The sequence below is a fragment of the Microcebus murinus genome, chromosome 4, assembly GCF_040939455.1.
Source record: "Microcebus murinus isolate Inina chromosome 4, M.murinus_Inina_mat1.0, whole genome shotgun sequence".
Lineage (NCBI taxonomy): Eukaryota > Metazoa > Chordata > Mammalia > Primates > Cheirogaleidae > Microcebus > Microcebus murinus.
Genome location: NC_134107.1, coordinates 30,865,448 through 30,892,709, shown reverse-complemented (window position 1 = coordinate 30,892,709; position 27,262 = coordinate 30,865,448). Strand labels below are relative to the sequence as shown.

General features: G+C 40.7%; 1 long non-coding RNA gene across 1 annotated transcript; it reads right to left on the bottom strand.

Moving 5' to 3' along the window:
• Positions 1–324: 324 nt before the first annotated feature.
• On the bottom strand, positions 325–27,153 carry LOC105866211 (uncharacterized). Its single transcript, XR_012918946.1, has 3 exons — positions 26,883–27,153; positions 23,308–23,422; positions 325–502 (listed from the first exon to the last, which is right to left on the bottom strand). It is a non-coding gene; the product is annotated as an uncharacterized LOC105866211 (long non-coding RNA).
• Positions 27,154–27,262: the final 109 nt, after the last annotated feature.

Sequence of the window (27,262 nt, the reverse complement as noted above, 5' to 3'; positions counted from 1 at the left end):
CTTGCAGAATTCCTGAAAATTTAACAGTGGGCTCTCACAAGCTGGTACAAGCCAGCTTCAGCACGCCACTGGCCTTAGGCCTCAACTTAGATCAGCAGTTTCCTAATGGCAATGGTGGTGGGGGCAGGGTGGGGGGAGACACATGCCTATGTGCCTGTGCCATGTTTTTTTTTTTTTTCTTTTTGAGACAGAGCCTCCCTCTGTCACCTGTGTTACAGTACAGTGGTGTCATCATAGTTCACTGCAGCCTCCAACTCCTGGGCTCAAGCGATCCACCTCTCTCCGCCTCCCAAGTAGCTGGGACTACAGTCATGCGCCACCATGCCCAGCTAAATTTTTTCTATATTTTATAGAGATGAGGTCTTGCTTTTGCTCAGTCTGGTCCCAAACTCCTGAGCTCAAGTGATCCTCCCACCCCAATCCTAGAGTGGTAGGATTACAGGCGTGAGCCACCACGCCCGGCCATGCTGTGCTTTTTAAAGTATGGAATCCGGGACTGCACCTGTGAAGAAAGTCCCAAATGAGACATCAGGGTTTGAAGTAGGAACCCCATTAACAGCATCTCTCTCCCTTTGCCAGCTCTTTCTTATTCTCTGCTCATATGCCACATCCTTTAGGGCCTCGTGGGGTAGAGAGTGGAACAGGGGGCCGAGGTCGGAAAGAGTTCACCACTCCAGATCCTCAGGCTCGGCTGCTCTGTCCACCGCGTTAGCGTGGGGTACCTGGGCCAGCACCACCCTCCTACAGAAGTGGAAACCAACCCGATTCTCAGTTCCTAACCAGACATGAGACTGTTCAAGACCACTGAAAAAGCAGAACTGAATACGAAAGGCTGTGGGCTGTTTAGTTGGAACCATGAGATCTTTTGCTGGGCTTGGCTACCGACTCACAGAGGAACTTTTCTGTCTCAGGAGCCCACATTTTCAAATGTCATTGTGTAGTATGCTTAAGGGCGAAGCATGATTGACTCTTGTGTTGATATGAAGCTTACTAGATAAAAAGGAGGGCCACCATAATTTTTTTTAAATTAGTACATGAAAATCTGAACTTAGAACACATGAAATAGAGAATAATGTTTGTTTGTTTGTTTGTTTGTTTTCCCCCCAAAACAGCCTTTGCTTTATGAAAAGATTCACAGAAAGTTACTTAGAAGATACCCTTTAGGCAGTTTTGAATGATGCTTATAAAATCCTTACTTGTGGATATGTTTGCAGAAATATACCTATTACATTAAACCTATTTATTGTATAATATCCAGAGACTACCTCATTATAACCGTAAAATAGGAAATGTGGCCCTAATGGGGAGGACAGGGAGGGAGGGGTTACATACTAGCATGAAGGTGTGCTCAGGACAATAACAGCAGAAAAACTTCTTTACTGGGCTGAGTCACTTGTGGGCAACATGACTGAGCCAGTAATTTTGAAACTATTTTGTAGTGTTTACAACACATCCTGGCCAGTGAAGTCACTGATGAAAATGGAGGCACCTTGGCAGAGAGAAAGTGTTAAACTTTTGTTTTCAATGCCTTAAAAATCCATAATAAAACATACACACGAGGGTAAAGAGGATGGGTGGTCGTAGAGCAGCAAGGGTGCTGTGAAGTCAGACAAACCAAAAGTAACCATGCACTCAGAAAATTCTGTTACTATTTATGCATTGACTTGGCCCAAAATTTCTCATGGAAAAATAAAAAGGCCAGTGTCCAGAGGAAAAAATAAAAAGAATTGTTCAGGGTTCTTTAGGAGTCTCTTTGTTTTCCTGAGCAGTTTCCAGGCCTGTGTTGATCTTTAAGTACATTAGTGCACGTGAACTACAGATAGGAGCAACAAGAGGAGATGATTGAGGCATCACTTGAGGTTCTTGTTGGGTGGTTGGTTTGCTTTGGTTTGGTTTGGCTTGGGTTTTGGTAATGACATTTCCATTGGAAAGTTCCCTTTAGCTCTGTGACTGCATGATTTCAAAGGGAGAATGTCTAACTTGACATAACAGGCTATTCTCGGGCATGGAGAAAAGATTAAAAACAGAAGCATGTGATTATTTGCCACTGCCTCACATTCATGCTGAGACAATTTATTTCTTTGTGCCTTAGCTTCTCCAATTGGGAAATGTGTACTAGTCTGTGTAGCAGTGTTTTCGTGGAACAAAGGGAGCCAGCGGATGGTCTGATCCCTCTGAACTTAGAACTGTGCCTGCCACCTGCCCCCACCTCCTTGTTGTATGATATGTCACACATGGGGCTTGCTGGCTTGTGTCTCTGCCTCTCTGCACACGCTGTCATCTCATCTACAAATGCCATTTACACTGCCCTCTACCATCTGGATCCCTCATTTCATGACCCTGTGCAAAGAGATTTTGTTCCTGGAAGGCTTCTAGGATGATCACTATCCTTTAACCTTCTGCAGACCAGAGTACCAGAACAGGCACAGCTCTCTGTAAGAGCTTGAAGAAGGTCATTGCAGTAAGTCGCCTGGCGAGATAGACTGGATTCAGGAATTGGCACTAAGCCTGAGCTAGTCTTCCCATGCTCTGTGTGCTGTTGCTGGGGCGCAAATGGGCACACACAATCTTACTAACTTATGAACTTAGCAGGGATTTTGTCCGTTCATACATGGTACTATTGCATACATGGTAGCGTTGGTGGCTCCTCTCTACTTTTAAAGATAGGGTTCACATTTCTTAGCCCAAGGGACAAAGCCCTTCATGATCTGGCCATGACTCTCCAGCTTCCCCTTTCATTACACCCCTTTGCTTCATCCACGTCAACCCATCCTCGGTTTGGACTCCGCCAGAATGACTGCTACTTGTCTTTTAATGTTCGGGTCAAGCATAACCTCTTCTTGGCTCTCGGATGGGTTTTTCTGAACTCTTCCAGACTGGGTCAAGCACTCCTTGGCACACCTATAAATTCCTTGCTTACCTTTCCTTAGAGCATGTCCTGCTTTGTTTAATCATGACCTTTCTTATCTCACTCAGCACATTATGAGCTTCCTGAGAATAATCGTGTTTCTTCATCTCAGTGTTTTTGGCATGCATTAAAGTGCCCAGAACATGGTAATAACTAAACTAGCGTTTAAATGAAATCTGTAGCATTTCTTGGCAATTAAAATTACTGAATAAGAAGGGCAAGGTAAGAGACTGTCTCAAAGCTCCACTCCTAAAGAAATCAGAATTTTAACACTCCCCAGTGACCCGTGGAAGGCAAGAATACACGCCCCCTGCCTGTGATTGTGGAATGTTGGAAATCCGACTGCCTGTGACTCAGGTGTTCCTAGGAATAATACAAAACCTTGAGGGAAAAAAAGGGCAAGCAGACGCTGAGGAAGGGCTTGAAAGAAAAATTATCATTAAACAAACACTGAGGGAGTGCTGTCTTCAATACGAAATAATGCCCTAAGAATGCATCAAGATTCAGAACAAATAAATCTAGATAAAGAGGAGATTGTATCAAAAGTAACCTGTTTTGTTAAGCTGAAAAGTTAGGAAGGATGATTCATAGCTCTCCCAGGTTACAAAGTACAGTAGGTGAATTCATGGCATAGTGGGGAAGAATCAATAGCTGCTTATAATGGTGTGCTTTTAGCTCAAAGGAAAGAAATATATTTCATTCAGTACAAAAACATGCATGCCACATAGCTGTTTGGTCGATAGGATCAAAGAAAGTGTCAATACGCATAATTCTTTCCAAGTTGCCAGTAGTATGGATCAGTGACAATTGGCAGCCTGAAGCTGTATTAAATGGCACTGTTGTGTTGGTTTTCCCCAAAATGTGGTACGAACTTGTGGATACGCTGGGTTGCACAAGGACGACTGCAACCAGCGTTGTATAGTGTTGTTCCCAGCTCAGCCCCACCCTGCTCCAAGAGGATTAATGATGGAAAAAACCCCAAGGGCACAGAACTAAACAACAATAATGTTTCTATGATACTTTCTATGGTAAGTAAGCATTAAAAAGAGACCCTATTCAGGACTATAGGCCCTAACACAATGAGCTTGGAATCAAGACGGCATCGCAAGTTCTCATCACTACCTTTCTGCAGTGGACAGGCAAGCAGCTTTCCTGCCAGAGTCTTGTTTGGTGTAGGGGTTCTCAATGGACCTGTTTTCACAGTGAGCGAGCATGTTGTCCTTTCCTCTGCAGAGACCTCGCTCAGCAAGGGTCAGGCTCAGGGAAAGGCACTTGCTTCTGAGGAGACCCATGCGGCGGGCAGAATAGGGCAGTCAGTGTTTTGAAGACCCCTGGAATCAGCTTGTTTCTCCAAACTAGTCTCAAGAGTCATTCTCTGTCCAGCCTCTTGTATTCCCTTATCCAATGTCATCTGAGTATTTTCCACCCCAGACCGCCTCAGTATACTGATGGGTCAGTTGGTGGCAAAGAGATCCCAAGATGATCATTGTATCTTAGAGCGATTCTGGGCTTTGCTGCCAGACTCCTACTAATTTACACCATGGTTATGAAGTTCTTATGCTTTTCTAGGGTGGCGTTGGGCACTAAATAGTGCAGGAGAATCCAGCAGTAGGGAGGACACTCTCTAGTTCTGGTCTTGCTTCTCTGGAAATGCTGTTGATGGGCAAATTCACGGTGATTCCCACACTCCCTCTCTAATCTTCGAAGTGTGCAAACATCAAGGAAGCTCATTCCTCAGATCTGCTCATTATCCCGTACACGTGGTGGTTTAACCACCCAAAAAACTGGTTTTATAACTACTGTATGACAGGTCAAGTTACGCAGCCCCTCTCTCTGTCTTTTTTCCCCATCTAAAATATGGGGGGCATAATTACAATACCTCATAGGGTTATTGAGAGGGTTAAATGAGTTAATACACTTAAGCGTTAGGCACTATCATTTTAAGCCCCTTCGGCATGCACACGTTCTCAGATCTTTAACCTTGCAGTTGCAAAGCACAGACCATACCTGCAGGAGACGTGACTGTCTAGCCACCTTCTCATTTTTAAAGAGGAGAAAACTAAAGTCCAGAGGGAAGATGGGTCTTTTCTCCAAATTAAATGGCTATTAGGGATAGAGCATGGACTAGCATTTGGGCTCCCTGCCATCTGAGGCAACTTCTCTGTGGTCCATGGTTATGGGGCAATAAGAGGATCCGATTTCCCTAGGGCTAATAGCTATTTCCTAGATTAATTAGTCTTGCTCCCTTTGGCTTTCTGAATGGGCGTAAAGTAGAGGACCTTATAATTTAAGAATACAATGCCAAATTCTGAGTGTGTGAATTCAGAAGGAAATACAAGGATTTCAGAGGGCAAAACATTAGGTAGCCAATGGCCAGGGCTCTCTTACTTTGAGGGCCACTTTGCCTTGGTTAGAACCGATGGCTAGAGAGTGACCAGGGGAGGCTGTCTAGGAAGAGCAGGAAGTATCCGCCAGCTTGGGCTAAAAAATAATGAAAAGACCTGCAGTTCATATCCATATTTGGTTTGGCAGCACAGTGATAAAATTGGCTTCACCAGCCAGGCAGTAAATTCAATACCTTTATTTTACATCCACATCCCACATGTTATCTGCACAGAGTCCCTGTCCTCCCTCCCCCAAGGTCATGACTATCCTCACCAACCAGACAAAGTAGGCATGATGGCCTCTCCCCATTCCCTCTACCTCCTTCTCCCGTTTGTGGCTCCTTTTGTGGCTCCTCCATATAAAGATTGGGATGGGGCACAGTATGAACTGCCATGACAGGCAGGCAAGAATTAGAAATCACTCTTTAGAATAATACCAGCCCACCAGCCCAAGTAGTAGGTGAAATAAGGTTTCTTGCTTTTTTTTTTGTGGGCAGCTGTCAACCTTACTGGGAAGGGGGTTTCCTAGAGCCAGGGACTCAGAGGCAACCCCAGGGCAGGAGAATAGTTCCTCTCCAAAGCTGCAGAGCTCATGATTTCTTTATTTTTATTGCATCCGGATAGTCCCTTCTTGCCCCTGGTGGCTGAGGATATCTCTTGTTTTTATCTCTTGGGTTCTCAGAAACTGGCAGTTAACAGATTTTGTCAGTTAGTTTATTTAATTTATTGTTTATGCCTCACCAATCCCCAGCAGGTTGAGAAGTAAGTGGTGTTTTCTTCTAGAATTGGACCTGCTGACCTTTTGAAATAGCCCAGGACCACCTGGAAGATGTAGCTGGGCGTGCTATTCCTTTGAGGTCGGACAACTTCCAGTCCACCTGTCTCTCCCTTTTCTTCAAAGTAGGACGTTGGCAACCAAAGATGAGGCTTGGTATGAAAATGAGCAGCCTGAGAAAGCGTAATAGGATGTAAGTCAATTAAAGAATTGGGTTTTTTCCCTTTGGTTTTTTAGGTAGAGGGGAATCTACCTATGATAAAAGGTTAAAAGTACTAAGATGAATGGACGCACGGGCAAGTCCAAAGCCAAGATGCTATTTTTGCTCTAGGTAAATCCACTGAAAAAAATTAATTGAAACTACTGCTTTCATTATTCTTTCTATGCCCGATTCTCCACTGTTTTCTGATGGGGGGGCCTTAGGGTTTATTCCAGGAGAATTAAGTCATTGGGCTAGATGGTTGCAGAAACTAATGACGTGGTACTTGGAGCCTTTACAGAAAAGGAAATCAAAGTGCTGCCTGCGGTTGACACATGCCAAGGCGCTTGAATGCAAGGCAAAGGTGACAAATTAAGGACTGAGATTGCAGTGAGGGGGAAGTACACTACTATTTCAGTAATTAAAGAGGGTGGCCCTGAATTCTCGGAGCAAGAGGGCTGCAGCTTTGAGGTTGCCTGCCACAAACCCTAGAAAACCCAACCATCAAGGATGTTTTGCCTGCTGGCTCTGCCCTGAGGGGTAGAGCTGGCTTACTAGGTTTAATATCTCAGTAACCCAAATTTCAGGGTCCTGTTTATTGAAATGCATCAGCCAGCTTTCTGACCCTGCTCTGGTTCCTGATTTCCTTGAATTAGGTGGCCCCAAAAAGCCCCACAGATTGAACTGTCTGATCGAAAGAGAAACTTAGCAGCAGGAAACTAAAAAACATAAAAGTTAGCAGTTTCTAAGAGCAGGTTTTCTTGGTCTCAAGTTTATGTTTCCACATAGCACCATTAACTGTGCTATTATTAACCCTCTCCATTAACCCTTTCCATTGAGGCAATCTAAATGGGCTTTGCAACTTTTACTCTGCAAGATTTGCCTGCTTACAAGGAAATGTTGCTTCTTTTATTGCTGTTGCTTTGAAATACAGTTGCTTTTTGTTTTCCTCCTGCCATGGCAACCGGAATAAATAAAGAGAAGCATGGTTTTCGAATGGTCTGCAGCTCTAGATGCATTGTTGCTTTCAAGACCAGTCAATAAGCACTTCCCTGCCCAGTTACTTGCAAGATGATGTAGCTGTGGGTAATAAAGAAGGGGGAGAGGAAAGGGGAGTACTAGAAGCACTGTCACCAAGTCTAGGCTTCATGTCAATGTACTCTTAAACCAGTTTGTAACACTGAGTGGCAGTGTTTTATTCACAAAAGGATGGAGTGTGTGCATTATACTATTTCTTTATCTTAGAAAATTGGGTTAAATTCATTTTTTTGGGGTTTTTTTTGTTTGTTTGTTTGTTTGTTTGTTTTTACCATCACTTTGCATGGTGTCAGGCAGACTCATTCCTGTGGAATGCAGTTAGATGGTCCTAATGCTCTCATTCCAGCCATGGACATGTGTTTTTATTTACAATGTGCTTTGATGAACCATGTGGATGCTTCATTCTATGGAAGACATAATTTGCAACAGAAGACTTGGAATAGCAGCATCTTGCCTGCAAACTTATTTAAGGGAAAAAAAGACCTTCTGATTAATTCCCAAATCATAAACTGTCCTTCAGATAGGAACCATTTTAAGTAGTTAACCGAATGGGATTCTTAAGGGATTCTTAATCGTAGGTCCATAACAGCCTCACCTGGATGGAACATTAGCCCCTTCTGTTCACCCCATCATGCCCAGGGATTCTCAGGATGTTTTGGGTGGGGCCTTGGGTGGGTTGGTGTATGTTTGTATGCATACATTTTAAAATATAAACATACATATTTATATTTATTTTAGATATGTATATATCTCATCTTAAACAACACAGGTAAGTTTGAAGCTCAGTTGTTGTTGAGAACCACGGAGTCAAAAAATGTGATCTTTTAAAAGCAATTTGCTTTAATGATAAATAAGAGATACATCTAAGAATAGGAAGAGGAGATGTTCACAGAAATAAAGACAGTTAAGTAAAGCCTATGTTCATGAAAGGGCTTGCTTCGTGGTTATAAACAACTGTTCTCTTATCTTACATTTGACTTTACGTAAAGGTAAGTGCTATAAAGCTCCATAAACACTCTATCATGTTTCTGGAAGCAGAGGCATGGGAGTAAGTCACCTCCAGGTGTTAAGAAAAAAAAAAAGAAAGACTGCCATGTCACTGGTGTAAATCTGGCCTCACAGACGGAAGTGACATGCATCAGTTAAGTCCACAAATAAGGAGTTTTTAACTATCAGGACAGTGGCTGACTGGGTTCCTGGTAAACACAGCTGCAGCTGGAGGTGGACCCAAGCTACACAAGAGTTGTTCAGCATATACAACAGGCACACAAGCTGATAATCATTCACTATGTGCCAGGCACTGTTCTAATGCTTTGCTTACACCACCTTATATTAATAACATCTCAACAACAAGGTGAGTATTATTATTCCTGTTTTATTCATGAGAATTTCAGGCACAGACACTTGCTCACATTTGCTCAGCAGTAGGCAAGGACTGGAACTCAGATCTGTGTGACTTCAAAGCCACACAGCAACCACTATAGCACATGGTCACACACCTGTGGAACAGGCCGAATTGGAAGAAGACAGACCACGGAGCTGACAGATATGTGACCACTTCAGAGAAACATGAAAAAGACTAACATGCAAGAATATGTTCAGAAGACATGTTATAGCAAAAGGCCAATGTTCTCGTTAACGTGGCAATAATGACTGAAGAGCTTTGTTAAAAATATATTAAGCATGCACGGTAGGTTAACCTCATAAATCTGGGTGGTTTTGTTTATCTCTCTATTTTTCCATTTATTTGCAATATTTCAATCACCCTTGGGCAATGGAACATGGAAGAACTGATAAGCTCTTTTGCATTATGAATTATTCAGATAGTTTTGCATAGACTGGAGGGCAGATAATTGCTGATATAACCTCAACAAAGAGATAAGGTAGAGGAAGGAATGTTTGCTAATTAACTACAAAGGAAAGAGAAATGTGAGAAATAATTAAATCATCTGGTTCTCTGTGCACTGTGGTTCCCAACTCCTCCAAAGCAGTGTCCCCAGTATGTCACTTCCAGCTTAATGACTGAGAGCAATTAGCCAACAATACACTCTAGGAGAAAAGAAATCATGTCAGTGTTGTATATGATGCCAGTTGTGGGTGTATGGTTTGCAAAAATTATATTAGTGCTCATGAACTGGAGCTGCTGCACTTTAGGCACTCAAAATCATGAGTCCAGGTGTCTCAAGTGGCAGCTCAGCTTTTGGAGTGAACCTCAAAGGCAGCCTTGGCTAGGAGGACCTTCCAGATTCCAGCAACTTTTGTTCACAGCAGGGCATATCTTATTTACACTTGCTTCCAGAGTTCAATGTGACACAGAAGGTTATCCTTCGATTTTGACTATTGGTGAAATTTCATTTTCTAATCTTGCATTTCAGAACAGCCGACACGTCTCAGGTGACATTCACTGTGTTCACATTTTATAAGGAAGGAATGGCCATTTCTCTCATCGTGTATAGGGCTGTGGGCATTAATGTATATGTCTCGTTAGTGGGAGCTGTTGATTTTAGGGAAGCTAGTTATATAAGTAAGCTGTGCTAGAAAGAACTCAGCCAAGTTTTAATGAGACATCTCAAGTCTCCCTCTGCTAAGTTAAAAAATTGAGTCTGAGACTTTAATCTCCAGTAAAAGTGACAATAGAAAAAACAGTGTAAGAAATACTCCTTGCACGTGTTCGTAATACTAATTTTGAAAAAATTAAAGTCATATGTAAAATAACATTCCACTTTTGATTTTAAAAAGTTCATAGATGCAATTAAATAAGAGTAGAATATACAAACTACAAACCAGAATGCTCAAAGTTGTTAACTTTCTCTTGAAGATAATATTTTAGATTATTTTTACTTAATTTTATTATTTTACTTTTCTGCTTTTTCAGAACTCTCTGTATCAAGCCTATGTAGCTTGTTTAGCAGGAGAAAAAATACAATGAATGTTTAAGGATCGGGGGAAAAAGGAAATGAATATGTACCTATATGGTACAAACAGAGCATTTCTAGTGATGAAAATGTCTCGAGCTTTATTCCTCACTTTGCAAATGAAAACCACGGCACTGCCTGTGAGCATAGCCACTGTGGTGGGCAGGAGGAATGGTGTCAGTTCTCCACTTTCATAGTCAAACAGGTCTGGAAAAACTCACCTCCCCCCCCCCCAAGGAAAGCTTGGATTAGTGGAAGCTTCATTAGGAAAGAGGGCAAGGCTACAGGCAAGTCTAGAAAAAGTCTCCTATCAAATGTATTGTGACAGCAACATGAGTTCAGCACAAAGTGTCATACAGCCTGGTGCCTTACATAGAACAGGTGCTCAGTAGTGCTGGATGACAGCGATGTCCCAGCTCTTCCAGGACACCATAGAGCGGGCATTTATGGAATCATAGAAAGTCACTCAAAGAAGGGATTTTAGTAGTCACTTGGTTCAGCAGGCTCACTGGTTACCCATCAGAATTTCCTGGGGAGCCCTTCAAAATGCAGATTTCTGGGTTTTGCTCTCAGAAATTTGGGTTCAGTGTTTAAAGATCTGCAAGTAATTTACGTAGACTGGTTTGTTTGTAGGATCTACTTTAGAACAAACTCTTTCCTTTTACAAAGAATTGAGTCAATGGAATTGTTTCTTTTTTCCTTTTCACATTATGCTGACGTGCTTGTTGTCCCCTTTCAAGTGTGTCCCTACAGAAATTCCATGGTTATTCCATTGCCTTTGCTCAAAACACTGTTGTGACCCTTTTTTTAAACACTGCTTTCAGAACACATAGGATTCTTTCAACAGTCCTCAAAAATAGGCTGGCAGCCCCCTTTGGAGAGGAGGAAGGAGTGCTAAAATAACTTGGTTTATATTTTTAAAGTATTTGTTGACTGAGAAACCTTTTGTTATATTAATAGAATAACAAAAACTATTCTACTAAAAATGTTTTCAAAATCCTTTCAAATAAACTGAGAATAGCATATGCTTGTACATTAATGCAAAAAATTTTAACTGTATATTGACTATCTGATCATTACAAATTACATTGTCAGAATAATTATTCTCATTCAATCAGTTTCTTAGTCATTTTTTCCTTTAAAAATATTTTATTACTTATAACATGTAATATGTGTAATTGTGTACATAAGTAATGAAATAAACTTACAAAAATGTTATTTTTAGTGTCAGAATTTTATACAATACAAAAATAGTAATATGTTATGAATGTGATATCTTGATTGATCATAACATTTTTCTGGCTTACATTTCTACAAATTCATTTATTAGGTCATTATACCTTTAGCAACTTCACTTTTTATGCTTTAATATTTTTAATAGTTTTTTTTTTTTTAGAGGAGTTTGGATTCACAGCAAAATATAGTGGAAGGTACAGAGATTTTCCATATGTCCCCTGCCTCCACTCCCCCATTATCAACATGCCCCACCAGAATGGTGGATTTGTTGTAATTAATGAACCTACATTTATACATCATTATCGCCAAAGTCTATAGTTTACGTTAGGGTTAATTCTTGGTGTTGTACAGTCTATGGGTTTGGACAAATGTATGGTGACATATATCCACCATGACATCTATTAATATCTACTCATGCAAAGTAGCCTCGCTGTCCTAAAAATCCTCTGTGTTCCACCTATTCATTCTGAGCCATTTTTAACTCTAATACTGTGTTATTAGTATTTTTCTGAAGAACATATTTTATAGTAGAATTTAATTTTTTTTGTTGTCACCCATTCTGATCCTCCTGCCTCAGCCTCCTGAGTAGCTGGCACTACAAGTGTGTGCTACCACACCTGGGTAATATTTTTTATAATTTTGTAGAGACAAGATCTCACTATGTTGCCCAGGCTGGTCTTGAACTCCTGGCCTCAAGTGATCATCCCTTCTTGGCCTCCCAAAGCACTGTGATTACAGGCATGAGCCACCATGCCTGACCTAATTTAATTTTTGTGTGTATGTGGGGGTTTTTTTCCATAAAATTCCCAAGACCTTCAAAGTTATTATTTATAGCTAATAAATTTGAAATTCTTAACATATTAACTGATGCTTTTTGTAGCAAAAAAATATTTTTTAGTTGAGAAAATATCCAGTTTTACAGATGCTGAGGTAACTAGCAAGATCAGGACGATTTATGGTAGATGGAGAATATTCTCAATTCTATTTTTTTGTATTGAAGAAAATTAAATATTTCAGACTAAATATTTCACAGATATTATTTTCAACTTTCATTCAGAGTAACTTTTTTTCAAATATTTTTAAAAACACAGTGAACAAAGTTTACCATAAAGATTGTCTCTATTTTTCTTTTTAATGTTTCACTAAATTTAAACATTGAAAAATGGTAGATTTTCTGAATTTTACTTCATTCCAGCACAGAACATCAATTTATCTAATTAAAAACAGAAACCCCACCAAAATATTCTTCCTAGATGTTGAGATATTCTAAGCTCTACCAATTCTCCAAACCAAATTTCTTACACTGTTTGAGTGATCACTATTTTATTTGTTCAGATCCATCTTTGCTCTAATAAGAATATCTTTCAACATCTTCTTGTCTGCAGGCTTTGTTTCTATTAATGCCAGCTCTCCAGAAGCTTTAAAAACTGCACTTTGGGAGCTTTCCATTTGCTGTGTACTTTAATTAAAGATTTCCAACTGATTTTTAGTGAAATTCAGCCAAATTTAGAGCTCTTATTTCTAAATAAGTAAATAAATAAAAGTTCAATATATTGTAGGACACTTACATTGATTTCCATAATAATAATTCAAAGGCTTAAAAATTTCTAATATTGGGTTGATTATGGGCAGCAAAGAAATGAATCTCATGTCCTCATGCCAAGATTTTTAAGAAATTCAACATTAGCCTTGTTAAGAAAAATTGGTCATGTGTTTGTGTAAATTCTAACAAATATAGCTTTGATTTTTATCGATAGACTATTGTAGCTTATTTGTACAGAATGATGGCTTATATCATGTTTTAACCAATTTTAGGTACAATTTTGCTCCATAGGCTCATTTCAATCAGTAAGAACATTTACTATGATGCTGTGCTTTGCCTTAATTTTTATTTATATTATCCATGGAAAAGCAAATAAGTGTATCATCATTGTTAAATGATTTAATTGAAACTTATAATAGCATTCAAAATAGGGTTAAGTGTTTTACTTTAGACAGGATGAACTTCCAAAGCTTTTGGATCCATGAGTTGGATTAAAGCAGTCCAATGTTGAAAAATAACTGATTATCTATTTTACATATCAAGTGACTGTGGTATATAAAACTAGCATCATTTAACTGTTTGCAAATTTCTACTAATAAAGCCAATTTGTTAATAACTATCACTTCCCTCTCCCCTCCTTTCGTTGGCTCTTTCAGACATTTATTTCTTTTTATTTATGGTTTGTGTTCAATACTAATCAATTATGTAACATGAGAAGTTACGATGAATGGAAGTACAAATATGTAGACACGATATACAAGTAGATGTACAGCATTCAGGTATGAAGCAAAAGGGAATGTTCATTCACACGCACAGAGCTTTAGGAGTTGGATCTGGTCGTTTCATGGTCGGTTTCTAAAGATGGAAAAAAGTGACTGGTTATCAGGACAACTGTGGCCATATCGGACACTGGAGAAGCTCCAGTGTGCGCCCATGCACACAAAGGACTTCAAAGTGTTGGCTTTTAAAAAGGTTTCTGCGTGACAAGGCAGTTGGAAAATATTTACTTTCCAGAAACAAGCCCACTTTAGGCTTAAAACCAGGTTCTAACCATCTAAAAATAATGACGTAGAAAGTGGTCCTCTGATGTATAATGTTTTTACAAAAAAAAGGATTTACGGAAGGAGTATAAAACTTTTTGTAAATTTAATGCACATTGGATTCTAGTTTTCACTTCCCAAATACTTGATTTACAGTTTTGGCTCCTTCACATCTTTGCCTTTTTGATTTCAAGAGTTGTCAATTTTACCTTCCAAATAGATAATTTTGTTAAATTGTAAAGTGTTCAACATAAGCAGAAATAAAAAGGAGCATCTTGAAATTAGTTAAAGTCAATGCAATTCTACTCTTTGAAATCATTTTAGCTAAATGAATCTGGTGCTCCTGTTGAATGGGAATAGGGGATGGGAAATGCCTGTCATTTGGCTTTTGAAGAATATAAACAAGAGTTACTCATGATGCTTGATTTAGTATTGTATTTTTACATTTGTTTCGAACTCTTGACCTAGAGCGATCCTCCTGCCTCAGCCTCCCAGAGTGCTAGGATTACAGACGTGAGCCACCGTGCTCGGCCTGTATTTTCACATTTGTATACATTTCTTTTGACTATGAATAGTGTCATGTACTCTGTAAGTATGAGTGCATAGTTTTGATAAATTTTAACTGTTTTATACTAGATTTGTGTATATTCTATGGTAATAAATGATAAACTAGACTACCACCTATATATACATTATGCATTCATAACATATCTTTTTGTTAATTCTTTCAGTATTTCTAGGCTATGCATTTCATTTACCAGTTTTTATTCTCACAAGTCTCCAAAAAGTTTCCCAATATATTTATTGAAAAAAGTATGTATATAAGTAGACTGACACAATTCAAACCCATGTTTTGGGTCTTTCTATTTATTAGTGTCTTCTTTAATTTTTTCAGCAATGTTTTATAGTTGTTGGCTTATAAGTCTTTCACTCCCTTGGTTAAGTTTATTCCTAAGTATGTAATTCATTTTGATGCCGTTTTAAATTGAATTGTTTTCTGACTTTCCTTTTCAGACTGTTCATTTTTAGTATATAGAACTACAACTGATTGTTGCATATTGGTTTTGTATCTTGCAACTTTACTGCACAGTTGATCTTTGAACAACTTGGGGATTAAGAATGCCAATACCCCTTGCAGTCAAACGTACAATGTATAACTTTTGACTCTCCAAAACTACTAATAGCCTACTGTTGACTGGAAGCCTTGCCAATAACATAGTTGATTAACATATACTTTGTATGTTGTATATATATTATATACTGTATTCTTACAATAAAGTAAGCTAGAGAAAAGAAAATGTTATTAAGAAAATCATAAAGAAGAGAAAATATATTTACTATTCATTAAGTGGAAGTGGATCATCATAAAAGTCTTCATTCTCATCATCTTCATATTGAATAGGCTGAGGAGGAGGAGGAAGAGGAGAGGTTGGTTTTATTGTCTCAGGGTGGCAGAGGCCAAAGGGGTGAAGGAGGTAGAATGGAATGCAGGAGAGTCAGGCACATCTAGTGTAACTTTACTGAAATATATTGTAATTGTTTTGCTTTTTCATTTCTTTAAATGTTCCTATATGGTACCAATTCTTCTTCCACCATTTGCTTTAGTTTCAGTTCCCATATTACAGAAGGGTCCATGTGGTAAAAGAAGTCAGAAGCAATCTTAATTATCAGAACTCTTATGCCAGATTGCCTAATGTTAATTTGTTCTCTGGCACTGCTTCTTCTACATCTTCTTCCTCATCTTCTGGCACTGGTTTGGAACTCTCATCTCCACCAAGTCATCTTCCATTGACTCCTCTGCTGTGGTGTCTTTTAGCTCTTGAATTTCTCCAAGATCCATATCTTGACACCCTTCACCCCCCACCTGTTTTGCCATTTCCACAATATCTTTCATGATTTCCTTGACTGGCTCTGTCATGAATCCTATGAAGATGCACAACATCTGGATACAGTTTTCTCCAGCAGGAATGTATTGTTTCGGACTTGATGGCCTTCATGGTTATTTCTATATCAAAGGCAACTTCAATGGTGTAATCTTTCCAGATTTTCAAAATTTTCTGTCTATTGGTGTTCTCTTCCATAGCAGTGACAATTCTTTCCATAGGGTGCCATGACCCTATGACCCTCTGATCCAGAGGCTGAATCAGAGACATTGTGTTTGGAGGTTAAGTATTAATAGATCACTTCAATGCATTCAGTGCTGAACTCATGAAGTTCTGGGTGGCCCAGGGACATTATCCAATATCAAAAGAACTTTAAAAAGCAGTCCCTTACTAGCAAGGTACTTCCTGATTTCAGGGACACAGCATTGATGGAACTAATCCAGAAAACGGGTTTTCATTGTGCAAACCATCTTGTTGTACAACAAGAAGACTGGCAGCTGGTATTTATCTTTTCCCTTCAAGGCTCAGGGGCTAGCAGCTTTATACATAGAGGGCAGTCTTGATCATAAACCCAAATGTATTTGCACAAACAGTAGAGTCAGTCTATCCATTCCTGCCTTAAATCTTTGTGCTCTCTTCTCTTCCTTACTAATAAATGTCCTTTGTGGCATTTTTGCCCCAGAATAGGATGCTTTCATCTGCATTAAAAACTGGTGGAGGCAGATACCCTTTCTTTTCAACCATTTTCTTAAAGGCATCTGGGAACTTGTCTACTGCTTCTTGGTCAGCAGAAGCTGCTTCTCCCATTATCATGACATTTTTTGAACCAAGCCTCTTTCTAAAATTATCAAACCATGCTTTGCTGGCATTAAATCCTTTAGCGTTAGATCCTTTACCTTCCTTTTGCTTTAAGTTGTCATATAATGACTTCACTTTCTCTTAAAGCATATCAGACTCTACAGGTATGTCTTTTTTATAGCAATCCTGCACTCACATAAAAGCTAAATCTTCAATGCAAGACAGAAAGGTATTTTGAAAAAAGTGCAAGGAGGTTTTCGTGCCTGCTGGAATAGCTGTAGTGATGGCTTCATGAATTTCCTTTTCTTTTTTTTATGATGGTCTTTACACTGGATTCATTTATCTTGAAATGGGCAATCACAGCTGCAGACCTCAATCTATAGTACATATCAAGCAATTCAACTTTGTCCTTGAATTGTTTTGTCTGGCTTTGGTATCTGAATAATTCTGACTTCACAGAATGAATTTGGAAGTGTTTCCTCCTCTTCAATTTTGGACTAGTTTGAAGAAGACTACTGTTGCTTCTTCTTTAAATGTTTGGTAGAATTCACCAGTGAAGCCATCTGGTCCTGGGTTTTTCTTTGTTGGGAGATTTTTGGTTACTGAGTCAATCTCCTTACTATTTTTAGATCTGTTCAGATTTCCCATTTCTTCATGATCCAGTCTTGTTAGGTTGTGTGTTTTGAGGAACTTGTCCATTAAAGAGAAAATGTTAAAGGCATAATCCATGGTATAATCAGTGAGAAGTTTGCTCTTACAACTTTCATTGTTCACTCAGTTCTATCCTTCCACAGGTAGCCAATTGTATGCTTTCCTTGGGCAGTCTTCCATGGTTTTACATACCATTATTAGCAAATTGGATACATATATACACTCTTATTTTCCCTCTTTCCTAACACAAAAGTACCTTGTTTTATCACTTGACAATGTGTCATGATATTCTTTCCATTGTGACCTTTCCTTGTGTAGATGAACCGTATTGTATTATTGAATGAAAATTTATCTGGGTTTAGATTTTTCAAATGACAGAACTGTTGCCTCCGCACTTTGAAGATATTATTTTATTATTTTTATTTTTATTTCTCATTAGCTTTTGGGATATCTGTCTTTTATTTCTGATTATTTTTATATTTTAAAAATTATCTTTGATATTCTAAATTTTCCTTAGAAATTGGTTAGGTAAATGTTTATTTTTATTTATTCTGACAAATACTCTGTACTTTTTCAGTCTGAAAACTTGTGTCTTTCTTCATTTTGTAAACTTCTTAGCTATTATGGTTTTTTGTTTGTTTTACTATCACTTTTCCCCCTATCTTTTCTATCCTCACCTCTGGAATTCTTATTAAATAAAGGATGTTATACAAATCCAAGAAACACCCTTTATGTTGGATTCCTTGTGAGTGGTAGCTCTTAGAATCGTGCAGCATGACATCCCTTAATTCTTATCTTCTGGGTTTTCTCAATCTAGCCTTCATATTTTCTAACGATTCATTTGTATTTGCTATCTATTCTCTGTGATATATTTGAGGTAATATCCTTAGTTTTATCTTCTAGTTTACTAATTTTCTTAGCAGCTGTGTCTAATATCTTGTTAGTTCTTAATTTTATTAGGTTTTTTTTTTTCAAATCTGTTTTTCCCCCCTATACTGTCCTCTTCTTTCACTATGGATATTATTCACTCCCATCTTTCTTAAAACTCCTTCAATCATTTGATGCCCCTGTTAGATTGTCCTACCAAGTCCAGCTCCTAGGGTTCTAAGTCTCTTGTTTATTGTGCCTGATGGCTCTCTATTATGGTGGCTTATTCCCTCACATTTTGCTGCTGTTGATATTGTGAGTTTATATCTAGCAGAGGGCCCTTGCATCCTGGATTTGGGAAGTGTCCGTAAATAAATGTTTTATATTAGTTTCTATTTCTAGGACTTTCAATGATCTTAAACCAGTTTTACTGTTTATTCGTTGGATGGGATTTTCATACAATGAAATGTTTGTGTTTTTTACAAGCTTGAAGTGTTTATATCTCAAAGACAACTTTTTTCTTTACTTATGAACTTGCTAAGTATCAGGCTTCCTATATATTTCACTGAGTCAGCAGACAAACATTTTCTAGCCTGGTTTTTCATCAACAAGAACAGCTCTTTGCGGTTCCAGGTTTACTATATAGCAAGTTTTTCAGCTCTGGCTCTCCATTTCTTATGGCTCAGGCAAATCTTGTGTCTTTATGTGAGCATTAGAATTTTGGTCCCCAATCATTAATGCCGGAACTGTATGCAAAGTTATTTGCCCATAGGCTACAACATCAGCCTTTGCTTATTGCTACATATTCAAGTTCTCCTTATCTTGCCCTTGGGGATTTCCTTTATTTCCTTTGAACTTGCCATGTAGTTCAGCCAGGATTTCTTTGGGTTTTTACAGGGAAGGACCCCATCTCTGTTACTTGAGTCTGCCATGTTATGAGGGGGTTCCTTTTAAAATAATACAGAAAAACTGTGTATCAGTTATCTATTATTGTGTAAAAAAAAAAAACAAAAACCCAAATTAGCACCTTAAAAGAATAATCCGTATCATTACTCACAAGTCTAGGGGTGAGTGGATGGTTCTGCTTCTCCAGTTCTAGCCCAGTTAATCATTCATTTGTGTTCGGCTGATCAGTCAACTGGGTGCTGCCTGACCCGGGATGGCCTTGCTCACTCATATGGCTGTTAGCCATTCATTGACTGGATTGAAAGTGGGTTTGGCCGAGCGTGGTGGCTCACGCCTGTAATCCTAGCACTTTGGGAGGCCGAGGCGGGCGGATTGCTCAAGGTCAGGAGTTCGAAACCAGCCTGAGCGAGACCCCGTCTCTACCAAAAATAGAAAGAAATTAATTGACCAACTAAAAATATATATACAAAAAATTAGCCGGGCATGGTGGCGCATGCCTGTAGTCCCAGCTACTCGGGAGGCTGAGGCAGTAGGATCGCTGAGCCCAGGAGATTGAGGTTGCTGTGAGCCAGGCTGACGCCACGGCACTCACTCTAGCCTGGGCAACAAAGTGAGACTCTGTCTCAAAAAAAAAAAAAAGAAAGAAAGTGGGTTTGGTGAGGTTATGTTACTCATCAACCAGCAGGCTAGCCCAGATTCATCCATATGATGGCAGCAGGATTCTAGGAGTAAGATTGGAAGCTGCACAGTCTCTTGAGTACAAGACTTAGAGCTTATACATCACTACTTTTGTGCCCTTCTAGTGGCCTAAGTCACAAAGCCAGCCCAGATTCAAGGAGTAGGGAAACAGATAACCACCTTCTGATGGCAAGAGTTGCAAAGTAGCATTACAAAGAGCTAGTACAGAGAAGGGAACAATGTGGCCATTTTTGCACACAATGTACCTCACCTAGGAAAACTAAATTTTTGGATATATGATCATTAGATCCTATGTAACAATCTTTATTCTAGCCATCAATCATGAATATAGAGTTTTCCATTCATTTTGAAAGGCTGTAGCTTTCAAAAATATACATTAATTTGGAAGGATGCAAAGAGAGACCAACAAAATTAATTTAAGCAATTAGTACTAGGACTATTGGGCAAATGTAAAGATAAGGGGATTACTTTTAAAAACAATCCAACATTTTATATTGCATTAAGTTTTCCATGTACTTTCATATGCTTCATTGTTTTGAGACCCTACAAGATATGTAAGTTTCCTTCACTTTATATGTAAACCTCTGAGACTCAAAAACCTGCCCTAAATCATTTAGTAAATGGCAAAAGTAGCACTTAAACACTTAAATCCTGGTCTTCTGACTGTGACCCCATGCACTTTCTACTTCACTCTGCTGCCTGCCGGTTACAAAGGGCTGATCTAAATAAAGGTATGCCAATTTCTATACAATTTTTAAGAATTCTCAAATTCTTGAAAATCAAATTCATAATTTAAATGTTGTGATAAATGTTTTCAAAAAATAAATAATCACCTTCTAAATAGCCAAAAAGCGACTCTCAGCTGTCATTGACTGCTGTGGATAAAAATTTACTGAAAGAAATGAATTATGCTCTTGAGTTTGCATATGAATTCAGAGGTAGCTTAAGGTAGCTTGGGAGTTCAGGGTTTTCTAACTGTGGGTTCCCCAAGCCCTCTTTTTTGGTGGCACTGACAGCTTCTTGGGAAAAGTCAAGATGCCTCTGTTTTGGGTGTGGCTCCCACATTTGCTTCTGTAAGTAGTGTGACTCATTTGTTGAGCTCACTTAATGCAAAGTGGTGGGAAGTTGTGGGAAGTGAGCTACTTACCAGGAGAAAAAGATAGTACTTTGGGGCTTTCTAATGGCTTTCCTGAGACAAGGTGTCTGCTGAGCTGAAACAGCATAAGGACTTTGAAGGGTGAGTTCTGTGTCTGACGGAAAACCTAGAATCAGTATCATCTGATGAATTCTCATAGAGACTGACACTTATTAATCACCAATCACGTGTGAGATCTTGTGCCAGATGCTTTGCATACATTATTATCATACTGTTTTAACCTTCATAAAAACCCCGTTTTGTAAATACGGGGACTAACATTTAGAAAACTTGGCAGGCTTGTTTGTGGTCGCACAGCCCGTAGGTAGTGGAGCTGGGATTTTAAAGCCCTTATTCTTTCTGAATCCACCAGGCCTGTAAGGATATACAGTAAAATCATACAATGAAGTCACTGCTGGGAAAGTAAGTAAAGGGCTTAAATTAGCAGCTGCACCACCTGAAGAAAAATTAAAGAGAAATTATCTGTGGTGAAGGGAATTTTTTTGTCTAGTGAAAATTTGTATCACTTTGTCTGGACTTCCTGTCCAGATGCTATCTTCAGGGTGCTCAGCGTATTTTTCTTCTCTCCAACCGAGTCCCTTAGTCCTCGTACAAGGCCGAATTCTGACACCCAGGATGAGCGTAAGCAGATGGCAGGCTGGTGTCTTATTTTATGAGTGAGCGCTTCTGAGCTAACTGCCATGAGCTGTGACTCACTGGGCTTCTAATTATAGCTCGTCCTGGCTGCTCAGAGAATGGGTTTGCCTCAATGGTTTCCAGGGACAGATGAGCTCAGCCCTGTGTTTTGTGGGCCTTGGGTGTCCAGCCAACCCATGTTGTTCTTTGTGGAAATTGAGAAAAGATTGAAATGCTGTCAGGAATTTGAATGGTGCCTCTGAAAGGTTTCACAGCAACTTAACAAGCCTCTTAGCAAGTGGTCCTGGGTTCTGATGACTGGGGCAGAGTCTGGCAGTCCTGCTCCAGGTTTCAACACTAGAGTGTGCAAATCCTAAAAGGGCTTTGGTGCTGTGAGAACATTAGTGCCCATGGCTGCCGTGGTGGTGATGGGTGACTTTAGACTTTAGACCCCACAGAGGCAGCTCCCAGGGCCCCCTGCAGGCAGTGGCAGTGGGCAAAATAGGGGGCAGAGCAGAGGAGGAAAGAAAAGAGGATATCAGATGAGCTGTGGAAACTGACGGGTCTCTTACAAGTACACATGGGGCCCCTCCTAGACTCCTAGAAGTAAAAGCAGATGAGGACAAGAGCTTCTGAAACCCAAGCTGTGTTGACCCAGAATGCTGGGACTGCAAAGGGCCTGAGAGGGCCTAAATTTGACTGGCACACCCTTTAGCACCTTCAAAGCACAACGTATATCTAAGTTATCCTTCAAAATGAAAAGATTTTCCTGTGTTTGTGATTCAGTTGATTAAAACTGAGGCCTTTTTCTCTGCCATTTAAAAAAGACATTGACAGCATCATTCAGTGGCATATTTCCACCTGTAAGATCATTAGAACTTGATCCATCTAAAGTTGAGTATTTACATTTTTCGCACAAAAGTTTTTGTAGCTGGCACAAAGCCCAGGATTCGGAGGATGGATTTGCTCCTGACACTGCCTTTTCTGTCCTTCCTGTTGCAGCTACGTTACCTCTGCAGCTCAGACACTCACTGACACTAACTGAATCACAGAGCTGGCTCGGGATCGGGGTGGGATGACGGGGAGACTAGAAAGAGGGCAAGAGGGGCTGGGGCCAGATCTCAGCCTGAGTCAAACTTGGAAAAGACCAGGACTATATGCCAAGCAGAGAGGCTCAGAGGCAGAGCAGAACCAGCCCTTGGAGTGGAGCAGAGACAGGACCCGGGGAGAATCGGGGGTAGGCAAAGGAGGAGGGTCTGGGGAACAGCAGAGAGACTTTCTTTCTAGTGCCCACTCTCATCACCTGGGAGGAGCCCCAGAGCAATGGATTAGTGATGAAGCTTCGCAGGATTGTTCTATAACCCACCAGCATTGTCTGCTGTGGAAGACAAAGGAACAGTAAGAGCCCATGTGTTGCTGTGGTATGTGGCAGTATGGCCAGATACTTAAAGTGCAAACTCTGCAGGCGGACTCTTCTTGATCCCTTATGGCTGGTGACCTCGGACAAGTCACTTAACTCTCCAATGTCTCATTTCCCCAATAGGTAAAATGGGATAAAAACCTATAAAGGTTTTGAAAACAACCAACACAATAATGTAGGAACATTGCCTAGGATAAAGCCAGGGACACAGTTGGCACTCAGTAAATGTTAATTGTTACAACAGAGCTATCCCTGATAGCTCTCGGACACTTACCATGAGCAGCTTTGGAGTATCTGCGACGTGCAAGGATGAGGATCAGATTTAAAAGACCACAGCAAACTTGAGGTTAACTGGACAACTTCTCTTTTTCTGATAATGTGTTTTGAACCTACAGGTTTAAAACAAAACTTAAAAGTATGTTTTGAACCCGAATGCTGGAAGGGATGCTCTCAAAACAGTGTCTATTACATAGAAACAGCCTCCACCTAATCCACATTGGCACTGAGTGTGGGCTTTTGTTTAAACCACTCGTACCACTTAATTAGCTTGCTCTATGGTTATTTTTAGTCTGCAAACTTTTGAAAATCCTCCCCCTGCACTGAAAGTGAGGAATGGAGGGGTGGGAGTGGAAGAGGCTCTGACCAAGCAGGCTTGGACCTTGTGTTGTGTCACTGACCTCGCCTTGTGCAGGCAGGGGTTGAAGATGATGTGACCTCCCCTCTGAACTCCACCCCACTGCCCTGCGTGGGACCTGGCAGCCCCTGAGTCCAGCACTTTACCTCCACGGATCTCAATCAGGGGCTGTTTATTTGCTCACACCCCATGTACGTCAGGTTCGGGAGGTGGAGGAAGTGCCACCTCTTGTTCCTCATGCCTCCAGCCTCTTTGTGCTCTCTTGCTAATCTTGCTCTCCCTCCTTTCTGCCCTCAGTCCCCAACCTGCTGGGCACACGCCTCATTATTGGAGAACTTAAACCTCTGTTTTCCTATCTAGGCCAAATCCCATTGTCATTTTCAGTGACTCAACTTTCAGGGGGACTTTGAAGTAAGTACATTGTCATGTCCATGCTATGGATGGGAAACCGAGTCATGGAGTGGTTATGTGTCTTGCAACCCACAATTGGTAAATAGTAAGATTTGGAATTTGAAACGAAGTAATTGGTTCTATCTGCTAGACAGAAATTTTTATACGTATTCTTCCAACATGTTCTCGTGACACGTTACTCAAGACAGAAATCTGAAAGCCATCTGTGGGTTATTTCTTTCCCTCACTCTCCACATTTAATCCATTTGGAGTTCCTGGTCATTTTAGCCTCACCATGTGTTTTGAGTTCAATTATTTCTTTCCATTTCTCCTGCCATCACTGAGCCTAGAGGTTTTTTTTTTTTAACCTTGGAACTACTGACATTTTGGGCTGGCTAATTCTTTGTTGTGGGGGCCGTTGTGTGCATTTTAGGGTGTTTAGCAGCATCACTGGCCTGTACCCAGTGGATGTCAATAGCATTCCCCGGCTGTGACCATCAAAAATGTCTCCAAACACTGCCAAGTGTCCCCTGGGGAACTGAGAATAACTAACTTAGTCCAAGCTCTCATTATCTCTTCCCTGAACTACAATAGTAGTCTCCTACCTGGACTTCTTGCTTCCACTTTTATTCCTATTTTTCCTATTTTTATTTTGTTGTCCACAAAACAAGCAGAAAATGGAAATAAGATTATGTTATTTCTCTGTCTAAAATACCCCGATGCTTTCCTATTGAATTTAAAACAAAAACTTAGGGGAAAATATAAGATTTTTACAAAAGTTTTGTGTGATCTGGGCTCTGCCAAACTCACCAGTCTCATTCCATATCATCTTCCCTTTCGCTTCATCCACATAGAACTTCTTTCAGCTCCTGGAATCAGTTGAGTTTTCTACCAACCTGTTCTTCCCTCTGCCAGAGAATCTACAACTTCCCTTTTCCTCAGTGTATGCACACTCACACCCCAACACACTGCTCCTACCCCACCCTGTGTTTCACGAGTGTCTCCTTATCATCATGTGGGGATATCACCTTCATGGAGAGACCTTCTCTAATCACCCTATCCACATCTGCTCCCCATTATTCTCCATGCCTGCACTGCACCCTGTTTCTTTTTTTGTAGCACTCGTGTGTGTGTGTGTGTGTGTGTGTGTGTGCGTGTGCGTGTGTGTGTGTGTGTGAGAGAGAGAGAAAATCTAATTTGGTCACCCTGTGTAGTGTGCAGTGGCATCATCGCAGCTCACTGCAGCCTCAAACTCCTGGGATCAAGCAATCCTCCTGCCTCAGCTTCCTGAGTAGCTGGGACCATAGGTGAGTACCACAATGCCTGGCTAATTTTTCTATTTGTAGTAGAGATGGGGTGTTGCTCTTTCTCTGGCTGGTCTTGAACTCCTGAACTCAAGCAATCTTCCCTCCTCAGCCTCCCAGAGTGCTAGGATTACAGGCATGAGCCATTGCGCCTGGCTCACTCATTGTGTTTATATATGTATTTGCTTTCAGCTGCATGTCTTCCATGTCCCACATGGCAATGGTCTGCAAGCCCCACATGGCAATGGTCATGTCAGTGTTGTTTACTGTGGGGTTCTGACCTTTGGCATAGTGCCTGATGCATAAAGACACTCAATAAATCACTCAATGAAGAGGCTGATAATTGTAGTCCACTTACAGTGATTGAAGAATTTCAAAGATTTCCATAAAAACACCTGATGATGAAATGTCTTCTTGGGAAGAATAACATGAGTAAAGGAGGGGGATTTACCCATAACCGGGAGTTTCATCAGAGCCAACATGGTTTGTCTTGGAAAAAAGGAAATCCTCACTGGGCTGCCACTGTGCATTCTTGAGCTGTAAACTGGTCAGGTTTGTTATTCCTGGCCGCAGTTGCCCACCACTGAACATGTCCTTGGGTAGCATGGTTTCCCCCCTTTCAGTTTGTGGTTGCAATTTGGGGGAAGTACCCCCATTATCAGTTCTGCTGGGCTTCACACTCAGGATGTTAGGAAACAGGAATTAAGTATAACTCCCTTTGAGGCCGTTTCAGCAGCTGTGGTTTCCGAGGAAGTTCTCTTCTCCCAGAGTCAGCTTCCGGAGAAAGAAGACTCAGAGCAAGGCTAGCGTCCGTGACTTTCTTCTGGGAGTACACTGGCGGCATCATCCCTCATGCCCCAGAATGGTCTAGTCATTTCTAGAGCTCGAAGAGCCTCTAGGCAATATTTAGCCCAATGTCCTTATTTTGTAGAAGTAAATTAAGGCCATGAGAAATTTGACCTGCTCAATGTCACATGGCTGCTCAATAGAAGAGGTGGATTCAAACAAAACTCAGGCCTCCTTCTACCATATCTTCTTGTCTGGAAGGTCCATTTCAAAACATAACATGATTTTTTTTTTTCCTGATTAAAGAGTAGTATGTACTGAAGATGCACAACTGCCACTCTGGGTGCTCTGGGAAGACCACTTCCAGCTTCCTTTCTAAGAGGCAGCTCTTGGCAGAAGCCATTGTCAGCAGGAGTGGCATGTGTCTAGGTGAAATCCCAGCCTTGTCCTCTGACCTCAGCCCACCCTTGTATCCCTCCCCTTTTGCTTTCTTCAGTTTCAGCTGTGATCTATCAACCAGCAGCCAGCCTGCTGGGTTCCTCCTCTAGCCCGTCCATCCACAGTCCCCTCTTAATCACCTGGCCAACCCTTGCCTTGACTCCAGACCCTTCACTGGCCCAGTTCTTGCTTGTCCTGAACACGCATTAGCCATGCTCCATGCCTGCAGACCCAGCCAACCCAACCGCCCATTGCCTAGAAGCTCGCCCATTGGCACAGAGCACCCCCTTGACTCACCAAGAGAATGTAAGAACCCAGGCCAATCCCATCTTCCTGTCTCCCTCCCCCTACTGAAGGAGTACGGAGAGGAACAGCTACCACACGGAATGCAAGAGCATTCCACCTTACTATGCACTCTTCCGTTTTCATTTTTCGTTGAAGGGCTTTACAGTGTATTAGTTTTTGTGAGCCATCGCAAATTCTTCTTGGAAAGAATAGATAGATATTCCTATTAATATTTATCAGGGAATAAATAGACATGAGCACAAACAGTATAGTCACTGTGATGGAATTGACCAAACAAGACCAAACCATCGAAGACTGCGCCTGCGCCTGCGCCTGCGCCGAGTCTCTCGGAGGTGGCGCTGGCAGACACGGGGGAGGGCTGGAAAAGCTGG